Below are 12,171 nucleotides of genomic sequence, written 5' to 3'. Positions count from 1 at the left end.
CACATCAGGCTACAGCATATTCCCTCTCATAATTCTTCAGGACCAGCAACTTCAGTCATCCTTCTTGTAATAATGATAACAATAATGATAATAACAATGACAGAGGTATTTGTTAAGTGTTTACTAAGCGCCAAGCACTGTACTAAGTGCTAGGGCAGATACAAGATAACCAAGTCTGTCACAGTCAAAGGAATTTTAGGGCAGCAGTGTGGTCTCCGTGGCGGCTATACATACATCCCATGCAAACCTCCTGAAAATAAAACTGTTTAGTGCCGCTAATTGAAAGACAGCCTTACCCTGCCTGCGATAATTGACATTAAGTACTGTTTGGGGTAGGAAATCAGCCATTTCCAATTGACATTAAATAGGAGATCATTTACCATCTATAGATATAAGCCAGCCCCATTGTGTTGACTTAGTGAGAAATGATTTGGCCCATGTTAAAAAAAATGTTTTGTGAAGTGAGATTTCTCAGACAAGTGAATTTTAAGTCCGCTTAATACCTCCATTAGAAAAACGGAAAAACATTTCTCAGTCTCTCTTCAGGCTTAAACAGGCACCGAATGTTCTTCGGAAGACACCACACATCAACCAATGAATCGATCAATGGCGTAGAGTGCTTATTGTGTGCAGAGCATTGTACTAAATTAGGTCCTAGTGGGCAGGGAACACGTTGACCGACTCTCTTATATTGTACTCTCCGAAGCAGTTAGTACAGAGCTCTGCATCGGTAAGTGCTCAGTAAACACTACTGATTGATTACTAAGCTAGAGGGAATACAGTCCCTCTAGACCGTAAGCTCATTGTAGGCAGGGAACGTTTCTGTTTATTGTTATATTGTACTATCCCAAATGCTTAGTACAGTGCTCTGCACACAAAGTGCTCAATAAATATGATTGAATGAATAAACACTTGGGAGAGTTCAATACAATAGAGTTGGTAGGCACAAACCTTGTGCACAAGGAGCTTGTAGATCAGAAGTACTTGGGAGAAAGCACGACACACCACTCAGTTTGGGGATGGTGATTCAGAAAGGACCAGAAATCTGGGCATCCCTAGATCCCTGTTCCCGTCAACTGCAAACTCCTTGAGGGTAGGGATTGTCTCAACTCTACTGCATTTTCGCAAGTGCTTTGCAGAGTCCATTAGGTGCTCAAAAAAATACAGTAGATTGACCAGTAATAGCAAGAGAGGTAACAGAAATGGCATTTATTGAGCACTTGCTGAGTTCAATACACCATACTAAGCTCTTGGAAAAGTCCAAGAGGAGATTTACATTCAGGTTCTTCAGGGATTTGTTACTGCTGCTTCCATCCTGACTAAGGACAGTCTGTACTAAAACGCAAAAAGAAAAGATGCCACCAGAATCAGTCTGGTCAGAATCAATCTGTATTCCCCCAATTCGCTCTAGTTGCAGGATCACTGCCTTGGCCAGATGGGCTGGGGACGGACTTTTTTTTTCCTTATCGCCTCTTGGAGCAATTATCCAAGTGGAACTGGAGAAAATCCTTTCAGTGTTGGCATAGCTAAGTGCTCTATCGCTAGAAGTGCTAGATCGATTGAGGATCGTCAGAGGCCTTTCTTGTGGCCTATATAATAATTATGGTACTTGTTAAGTGCTTACTTTATGCCCAGCACTGTTCTAAATCCTGGGAGAGTTACAAGTTAATCTGGATGGACGCAGTCCCTGTCCCACATGGGGCTCACGCTTTTATCCCCATTTTACAGATGAGGTAACTGAGGCACAGAGAAGTTAAGTGACACTCGCCCGAGGTCACACAGCAGATATGTGGCAGAGCCGGGATTAGAACTCAGCTTTCTTATGACTCCCAGGCCCACGCTCTATCCACTTAGCCACATTGCTTCTCACATATGACACATATACGGTGACCTGTCCTTTTTTGCTTGAGTGCACCGACCACCTGCTTAATCAAAGTAGAACAGGTGAAACGCACGTCCTCAAGTTCTTTCCGAGACCCTGTCCCTTTGTGTGGATTGCAAGAAGGGGGAAAGAGGGATTTGCCCTCTTATGCATTCCAGGATAAAGAGCTGCACGAGCCTTAAGTGAAAATTATGCTCTTCACATTTTATTTCTCTGCTAAGAGCCAGCCTCCATCAGAGTGTAGTGGACAGGCAGAGGTTAACTGAAGAGCACAGAGTGGTGGAAAAGCCTTCACATAGTCTGTTCCTTTTTAATGATCCTCCACTCATTCTCTCTTCTGGCACCCTAAAAAAGAAACAGAGTGAAAAGTTTTGCCTCTCCAGTCAAGCCTGCAAATTTCCTGTCCTTTTTGGCAGTGGGGTGGAAAAGCAAAATGCTTACCTGCTGTTTGCTCTCTCCAATAGGCATACCTTAATTGTTCGGGGTTTTTATTTGAAGTATCTGGTGGCGAGAGGCTGAGGAAGCAATATTGAAGGGAATTGAGCGGTTTTGGTTAAGCCGGCGCGCTTTGTGCTCAAAGCAACGACCTTACCAGATTTTTCTCAGCTAAGCAGAGTACAGTTTGGGGAATTCTGGTGGGAGACTCTGCAGCTGATCTATTTTTCACTCTAGATCAAAGCCCAAGGAGCAGGTAAAGACCCAGGGCTCAACCATCACCCCCACCCCCGACCAGAGGGAAATTTACATCATCACATCTACAGCTTGGTGCTGGGTGGTTATTAAAAGGTATTTTAAAGGGGGAAAGCAAGGGACCTAATCACCGTAAGTCAAACACTGTGCAAAATGCTGGAGTTGATTCAATACAATCAGATCAGCCATCGTTCCTGCCCCTCAAGGGACCACAGTCTGAGGGAGAACAAACCGACATTTCATCCCCCTTTGCCAGAGGAGGAAACGGAGGCACAGAGACACAAACTATCAGAGGCATTTATTGAGCCCTTACTGTGTGTAGAGCACTGTACTAAGCACTTACAATATAAAAGAGTTCGTAGACATGTTCCTGTCCACAATGAACTTACAGTCTAGAGGAGAAATGAAGAGGCTTGTCCCAGATCTCGCACAGTTAATAATAATAATAATGTTGGTATTTGTTAAGCGCTTACTATGTGCCGAGCACTGTTCTAAGCGCTGGGGTAGACATAGGGGAATCAGCTTGTCCCACGTGGGGCTCACAGTCTTAATCCCCATTTTACAGATGAGGGAACTGAGGCCCAGAGAAGTTAAGTGACTTGCCCACAGTCACACAGCCGACAAGTGGCAGAGCTGGGATTCGAACTCATGAGCCCTGACTCCAAAGCCCGTGCTCTTTCCACTGAGCCACGCTGCTTCTTCACACAGTTGGTCAGGGATGGGCCAAGACCAGAACCCCAGTCTCTTGACATCCACTCACGCTCTCTTTCCACTGAGGTCTTTCTTCAAATTTCTTAATGACGAGGAGTCACCCACCCACCGAATATTCCGCATTATTTTTCCGCTGCCCAAAGGATGCGCCATCAATGCTGAAATGTAAACGACTCATTTCAATCTGAAAGTGATGCTCACTTGAGCTGGAGGGAGATGGGATGGAGAGTTGTCTCACCCCCATCACAGCAGACTCTCACGCGCACAACGGTCCATTCTGAAACTATCAGGGGGAACACCGACAGCCGCCTGTATGTTGGGGTGGAATTCTTTCTTCTGTTAACATATTATCGCTTCGACAAGTTGAAACCAGCTGAAAGTCTCAGTAATTACCGTTACTACTGCACTATTAATAATGAATCTATTTAAATCACTTAACTTATAATTATATAACTATAGATCTTTAAGTCCTGAGCCTACTTGGCTGGACCAAAACTTTCAATGGGAGATTGGTTTTTTTTGTTGGTTTTCCTGGAGAAAACTGGGTAGAATGTGCACAACAGACACTTATTGTACTGTCTCTGTTGAACCAAGCTTACCAGGCTGGAGAAGGAGGTGGGGAAGGTGTTACAAGGGGACGCAGAACCTATTTCCACTTGCCAACAAGCTCATGTTGCATTTCTTGCTGAGGGTTTTGGAAAAAGGCTACGTTCTTATTGGCCAGGCACTTACTGTATGCAGAACACTGTATAAAGTGATTAGGAGAATACAGTACCACATTAAACAGATACGTTCCCTGCCCACAGTGAGTGTACAGTCTAGAGGGAACTGTCACCTAGGCCAGACTGTCCCAGCCAAAGTACTACTGCCCTTCACTTATTCATTCAATTGTATTTATTGAGTGCTTACTGTATGCAGAGCACTGTACTAAGCGCTTGGAAAGTACAATTCAGCAACAAATAGAGACAATTCCTACCCAACAGCGGGCTCACAGTCTAGGAACATCCAGGCCCGCTGCGGTCTGCAGAAGGCGTTTTCTCAACAAAAAGGAATCTCTACATCTACAAGCAACAGTAGAAGAGCAGCTGCTAGGAAAGAGGGGAAAAAGCAGAGGTCAGACGAGAGGCATAACAGGACACTTCTAGCCGCTTCATTTCCTCTACCCCTACACACTGTACACTGAATATTTTAAATTGACATTCTGATTTAGCAAAGGCCCAGTCATTTTTTTCCCCTTTTATTTTTGGTTAAAGAATTAAACGAGACTCTCGTTACTAGGAATGGAAGTGATACGGCTGTGGCTGTGATTAACTCCGATCAGGGTTGAAGTTAATATTGCTTCTCCCCTGCAGTATTTTTAATTACACTCCTGATTTTATATTTGGAGCCCGTCAAAGACCTGTTCTGGTAAATTGTCAAGCAACCACAAGTCAAATATGTGTTAAATATGAGAAAATACTGCCATTTTTATCTGATTTGTGGTTCATTCACACTACGTTATCTACTTTTAATTAAATACCATAAAATACCCATGGTCAGCAGTTTGACTTTTCATTTCCTTACCATGTCAGTAATTCAACTTGATTGTTGCCACGTACCCTAGAATTACATTTTAAAGATGCTACCCCTCCGCAGAACAGATCCAATATCTGGCCAATTGGAGTCAGTGCTTTCAGTAGCCACAGCGTCCTCCCTAGCAGCATCCCCAGGACCAGAGACGCACATACCCCGAGCTCTGGAAGCTCAGAGTGAACGTTTTGGACAATACGGTGGCTTTTTAGCTCTGGATGGGGCTTTTGAGTTTTGAGTTTCGTCTATTTTCCTTGCGGGGGATAGTCTACTAAGCTTGTTACGTAGGGATATGACTTGGTTCCTTCAGGCCCCTCCAAAGTTCTGAAATAAAGGACTTTCCAAGTATTTTTTAATTTTTGAATTGTATTGTTAAGTGCTTACTATATGTCAGGCAGTCTTCTAATTGCTGGGGTAGATACAAGGTAACCAAGTCGAATACAGTCCCTGTCCCTCATGGGGCTCACGGTCTTAATCCCCATTTTACAGATGAGGTAAAAGAGGCACAGAGAAGCAAAATGACTTGTCCAAGGTCACACAGCAGACTAGGGGCAGAACCGGGGCTAGAACTCAGATCTTTCTGACTCCCAGGCCCACGTTCTTTCCACTAAGTCATGCTGGTTCTCTCAAGTTTTAAACCACCTTGGAGTTCACGGCTTTATACACTGTGCTCTGCAGGCAGTTCCATAAAACGAACTGATAATAATAGTGTATCTACTAAGCACATAGTATGCGCTGAGCACTGTACTAAATCCTGGGATAGATACAAGATAATCAGACTGGATACAATTCATTCCAGTCCCATATTAGGCTCGCATTCTAGGGAGAAGGAAGAAAAGGTATAGAATCCCCATTTTAGGGATGAGAAAACTGAGGCCCAGTGACTTATCCAAAGACTTAGAGTAGGGAGGTGCCAGAGCCAGGAATAGAACCCAGGCCCCCTGCCTCCCAAGGTTACACTACTTTAATCCATTTTTCCCTTCAGTTCTTAGTCTAGCCCCTCAGAGGAGCCGAGTTCCAGTGCCAGCTCTGCCACTGGACCGCTGTGTAACCTTGAACAAGTAGCTTAACTTCTCTGGGCCTCAGTTTCCCTTCCATGACCTGGGGATATTTTCCCTCCTTTTTCAGTTGTGAGCCCCATGAGGGGCAGTCTACCTCCAGCCGTTAGCACAGTGCTCAGCACATAGCACGAGTGCTCAGCACATAGCACGAGCTCGATGTATAGAGGCCTTGCTATCGTTGTAACTAGGTAGTCCCGATGCACAGCCCAAAGGGTGGGTGCCCAAGGCCTTTGAGGGATTGCCACCTGCAGCAATCTCTCAGGGAGTCATTTCCCTCCCAAACACATTCCTCTACAATGACACCACCCCCTAGAAGGTAATGTCTGCTCATTCTGTTGTATTATAGTCTCCTGAGCCTTGGTACAGTGCTCTGTACATAGTAAGCAGTCAATAAATACCAATGATAGATTGATTGGAGGGGTGGCGTGTCTGCTTCCGCTCCGGGCCCAGCTGGGGCTCCCCAGGAAGCTCAGATAGGAGAGTCGGGTTCAACAATAATATTATTAATACAACCTTCTCATCCAAGCACTTTACAGCTCCAAAGTGCTTGACAAACGTTAATTAATTGATCGTTAACTACACCCCAGCGAGGTAGGTAAGTATTATTCAAGTATTCTCTTGAACGTTCAAGTCTGGATTACAGAAAATCCAGAGTGGATTGCTGTTTTTTCCTGTTCCACTCTTGCTAAATCCAGGGTTTGGGAGTGACTTATGAATGGAGAATGGACTTGTTTGGAGAACGTTTGAAGCATTTCCAAATTGGAGGGGTTTGGCGTTTTCCTAAATGAAATCAAAACAGTCCCTTTGAGGTAAATTCCCCAAAGCTCGTGAGGTTTTTGGAGTGTCCCTGAGAAAATTGGAGGGCTTTTTTGCTTTAATTGTTCCCCTTTTTTCCCAAGATCATTGGAACATGTTTTTCATCCACTTTTATTTGAAACTCAGGCATGCTAATGTCAATCTCGGTCACTGGGGTGGAAATAAAATGAAAAACACTAAACAAAGGGTTGAAGGAAGCCAGGAGATATATGGTTGAGAGTTTCAGATGGAGATTTAGATTGGATTGGGTCTTTGCGTCAAAAGCAGGGTGGTCACTGACAGTGGGGGCAGACACCGGAGAGACACGTGAGATGTCACCCGTTTCGCTGGGCCCGCGGCAAAGCGGACTGATGTCATACGTGCCGTTTTTCAAGAATCTGCCTGGCTGCACCGTACCTAGAGCGTTTTTCTCTGTGGGGGCCCTGGACTCCATCTTCTCCCAGAGTTGTTGCCTTATTAATAGAGGTGGTATTTGTTAAGCGCTTACTGTGTGTCAAACACTGTACTAAGCACTGAGGTAGGTAGAAGCTCAGTGGCTCAGTGGAAAGAGCACGGGCTTTGAAGTCAGAGGTCATGGGTTCAAATCCCGGCTTGGCCATTTGTCAGCTGTGTGACTTTGGGCAAGTCACTTAACTTCTCGGTGCCTCAGTTACCTAATCTGTAAAATGGGGATTAAGACTGTGAGCCCCACGTGGGACAACCTGATTCCCTTGTGTCTACCCCAGCGCTTAGAACAGTGCTCGGCACATAGTAAGCGCTTAACAAATACCAACATTATTATTACAAGATCATCAGGTCCCACATGAGGTTCACAGTCTAAGCCTTCAGAGAAGCATCGTGGCCTAATGGAAAGAGCACAGATGAAGGAGTCAGAAGGACCTGGGTTCTAATCCCAGCTCTACCACTTGTCTGCTCTGTGACCTTGGGTAAGTCACTTAACTTCTCTGTGCCTCAGTTACCTCATCTGTACAACAGAGATCAGTACTGTGAGACCCATGTGGAATACGGACTTTTCAACTTGATTAGCTTGTATCTATCCCAGTGCTTAGTACAATGCCTTGCACATAATAAGCACTTAACAAATACCATAAAAAACCAGTAGAGTTTAGTGGAAAGGGCACAGGCTTGGGAATCAGGAGAACTGCATTCCAATTCCAACTCTCAACTCTGTCCCTTAACTGCTCTGCGACCCTGGGCAAATCACTTTTTTAAAAAAAATGGCATTTGTTAAGCCCTTACTATGTGTCAAACACCATTCAAAGCACTGGGGTAGATCAAGTTAATCTCTGTGCCTCAATTTCCTCTTCTGTAAAATGGAATAAAATACCTGTTCTCCCTCCTACTTAAACCATGAGCCCGATGAGGAACAGCATCCGCTTCCGACCTGATTATCGTGCATCTACTCCAGCGCTTAGTAGAAGCGCTCAGCACATAGTAAGTGCTTTACAAATACCTCAGTGATCACGATTATTTCACTAATTCTGTCAGAAAGGTATCTGAGTCCCTCATGTTTAGATGCTTTGAATGATTATTTCTGATGATCATGGGGGCCCAAAGCTGCTGCATCAAAACAGAATAGCAGAGAGGAGAGAGACAGACTCAGGAGAAGGGTGAGAGTCTCTGGCAAATCAGTAATGGCTCAAGGATCATAAACTAGGGACAGGGCATCTAACCTCATCTCTCTGCCACAACCTAGTTTACATTGAGGATGGGGATGAAGCAACATAATAGTAATAATAGAAGTGGTATTTAGGCACATACTCGGTGCTGGGGTAGATACAAGATAATCAGGTTAGACAAATATATGAATTTAACACCAACGTACGTTTAGCAAAGCACTATCTTATGGACTCCCTGATCCTGTAGCGGTCATCGCTTTTGTTCACCTGTCCATTCAGTTTTCTCTTCCATATCCCCCTCTTCCCTGGTCTCGCACCGCAAAGCTGGGTTACCATCAGACTCAAGTTGCATTTCAAGGCCACGTTTGTGGAGACCCGGGTCTTGATGTAAAGGATGGCTCTGCCACTTGTCTGCTGTGTGACCTTGGGCAAGTCACTTAACTTCTCTGTGACTCGGTTACATCATCAGTAAAATGAGGATTTAAAGTGTGAGCCCCACATGGGACAAGCTGATTATCTACCCCAGTGCTTAGAACAGTGGTTGGCTCATGGTCAGCACTTAACAAATACCGTAATTATTATTATTAGATGATCCTGAGGAACTGAGCTTGAAGTGCCTTTCTGATAGGTCTCACACCCCAAAGGAGATTGAATACTACAGCCCCGCATAAACCTTCAATTGGTCTGAAACTTAATGCTTCATACGATCAGCCTCCAGTAGAACATCGTGGCATTTTTAATTCTGTTTTTTACTGCTCTGCCTATCAGTGCATCATTGGAAAGGGTGAAGAATTTAGTGGCAAAGCAGACAGAGGAAACATTTTAAAATACTGTGAACACGACCTAAGGCAGTGAAGCTCGTCTGATGAGTCCTGGGAGACACCACACTGGCTGGTGTGTCAAGAGCAGGGTGGCTCTTCAGGAGGACAGACACAGGAAAAAACTTGAAGCTAAAAAGGCAGGATCTGGCCCCACTATTACAATCCATCAGCACAATAACGTACAGTCCCATGTGATCTGGAGCCCTGGACCCTGTATCAGTCATTTCAGACATACTTGTATTGCGATTTGCTTGTATCTACCCCAGCGCCTAGGACGGTGCCCGGCAAATAGTAAGCGCTGAAGAATTGCCACAGTTATTATTAAATACTAATGATTGATAGTCTCGGCTCCCTGCTGTGTGACCTTGTGCAGGTCACTTAACTTGTCTGTGCCTCAGTTTTTTCACTTGTAAAAAGAGCATTAAATACCATTCCCCCTCCCCACAAGACCATGAGCACCAAGTGAGACAGGGACTGTGTTCAACTTGATCATCTTGCAACTATGCTGGTGTTTAGAGGAGAGCTTGGCACATAGCACTGAATAGCATTATTATTATTATCATTATTATGATTGTGTTGGCTTGGCAGGAATCCCAGCAAGCCCAGAGCACCAAGGGCAAGTCTCTTTGGGATTTGGAGAACAGACTGGGCTGTCATTTGGCTGATAACTGGGAGACTGCTGCAGCAGGCCAACCAGAATGGTTTACTTCAGTCCAGAAAGGAGCAGGGTTCTGAGAGAAAGTTTTAATTATAATGATGATCATAACTGTGGTATTTGTTGAGCACTGACTATGTGCCAGCCACTATTCTGAGCGCTGAAGTAGATGCAAGGTATTCAGGTTGGACACAGTCCCTATCCCACCTAGGGTTCCCACTAGGCCATGCTGCTTCTCTTTAAGAGGCTCAGGATACAAAGAGTCAAAAACACATGGCAGCACACAGTGATACAAACACACCCGACAGCACCAGAAGACAATCTTTTCTGCAGCGTGCCCTGCATCTACCTCTTCGGCCCCAAATCAATCAAAAATTCCTCACCGTCGGTGGAGCCTTTAAGGTACAGACATGAGTGGGCATGGTTGAACGTAGGCAGATACACGATGGTCAAATTTGGGAACCCGGGATTGTAAAGCAAGATAATCTGCCAGAGCTCTGGGTATGTCCAGAGAGCTTTGACTTCTCAGACACTGAGAATTAGTGGACATTCTTGGAAAGCCCAGGGGAAAGGAGAACAAAGGCAACTCAAGGAATGGGTAGGTTTCATCATCAAATGGGCACCATTCATCCATCGATCAGTGTGGGCTAATGGATAGAGCACGCAGGCCCGGGAGTCAGAAGGACCTGGGTTCTGATCCCATCTCTGCCACTTGTCTGTTGTGCGATCCTGGGCAAGTCACTGGAGATGAAAAATGGGTATAAGACAAGTGAGCCCTCTGCGGGACATGGACTGTGTCCAATCTAATGAGCCTGCATCTATCCCGGTGCTTAGAATGCAGCCTGGCACACAGTAAGTGCTTAAATTTAAAAAAAAAAAGGCCACCAGCCAGAGTTCAGTGATGCTACTCAGCAAGAAAGCCAGGGATCAGGCAGCCCAGTCAAGGCTTACAATCCCTGCCCCATGAGGGCAGCTGGGCAACGGAGCCAAGCAGGAGAGGTAACCAATCTCTGTGGTTCCAACAGGAGGGCACAGAGCCTACCAGTCTTCTCTCCTTATTTCCTCCTCCTTCATCCTGATCCAGGCCCCTCAAAGGAGGCAACTTCAGGCTAGTCACTTTAGCAATGGTCCCAGGAGTCTCGAGAGCCCCAAGAGGTGTCTCCTCTCCTTCCAGACAAACATTTCCAGGCTCTCCCTGCTCAGATTTGAAGTCATTTCCCCTCTCAACACAGACATGCTTCTGCTGCAAACTCCAACCAGGTTTGAAACTCAGTTGAAAGGCTCCAAGGTAGCTCTGAACTAATAATTCCTTCCAGCTTTTTCAATTTGGCTTGAGAGGTTCCAGAAGAGCAATACAATTTGGGGGCTTTTTTTTGTAAGTACTTAACAAATACCACAATCATTATTATCTTATTATTATAGGAACGATGGAAAAAAAAACATTGTGAGGAGGGCTCTGTGTATTTAGGAGAGACTGGGGAAGGAGTTTGGTGGTCTCAGAGAGATCTGCGATTCAACAAGGGAAAAATCCATCTGGGAGACTGAATGCCTGGTTTCCTCAGGATAACTTCCCTGAGAGATATTAAAGTGTGAATTATACGGAAATGCAAAAATGCCCTAGGTTTCTTATACTGAGAGGCCAAGCCAGAATTGATCATTACATGCCTCCAAAACATTCCTTATAGGCAGCAGTCATGTCTAATATATCGATCAATGGTGTTTACTGACAGTTTTCTGTGGGCAGAACACTGTACTAAGCGTCTTGAAGAATACAACAGAGTTGGTAGAGAAACATTCCTTGTGCATTTTCTGTTGTGCCGTACACGTGCGAACATTTAGTCCAGTGCTCTGCACCCATTCAACGTTTAATAAATACCCTTGATTAAATGATTGTGACGAGCATTAAGTGCAGTGGGGAGAAGATACAGAGGAACGTATCAGGATTGGCTGGATACCACAACTTGAGAACTGAATCACTTATGGAACCTTCCCAGATTCCCCCTAATTGTCCACTGAAAACACTGCAGACCTCCCTGGTTTGTCCCCGACAATGGGTAATAATAATAATTGCGATATTCTTTAAGCACTCACTATATGCCGAGCACTGAACTAAACACTGGGGTTGATACAGATATATACAGAACACAGTCCCTGTCCCACATAGGTCTCACGATCCCAGGGGAGAGAGGAGAGGTATTGAATCCTCACTTTATGGAAGAGGTAACTGAGGCACAGAGATATGAAGGTCACACAGACTCAGTGGTATTTATTGACTGCTTACTATGTGCAGAGCACTCTAAATGCTTGGGAGAGAATAATACAACAGAATTAGCAGAAACATTCCCTA

At 44.9% G+C, this 12,171-nt stretch overlaps 1 long non-coding RNA gene across 1 annotated transcript in view; it reads right to left on the bottom strand.

The window, feature by feature from the left end:
* Positions 1–2,065: 2,065 nt before the first annotated feature.
* Positions 2,066–12,171, bottom strand: part of LOC114814319 — a 44,623-nt gene continuing 34,517 nt past the window's right edge. Inside the window, exons 2-3 of the long non-coding RNA XR_003762097.2 lie at positions 2,324–2,397; positions 2,066–2,227 (exon numbers count right to left, since the gene is read on the bottom strand). This is a non-coding gene — a long non-coding RNA (uncharacterized LOC114814319). The remainder of the gene's footprint in view (positions 2,228–2,323; positions 2,398–12,171) is intronic.

The sequence above is a fragment of the Ornithorhynchus anatinus genome, chromosome 9 (assembly GCF_004115215.2).
Source record: "Ornithorhynchus anatinus isolate Pmale09 chromosome 9, mOrnAna1.pri.v4, whole genome shotgun sequence".
In the NCBI taxonomy this organism is placed as follows: Eukaryota; Metazoa; Chordata; class Mammalia; order Monotremata; family Ornithorhynchidae; genus Ornithorhynchus; species Ornithorhynchus anatinus.
The sequence above is the reverse complement of the archived record's forward strand: the minus strand, read 5'-3'. Positions and strand labels throughout refer to the sequence as shown.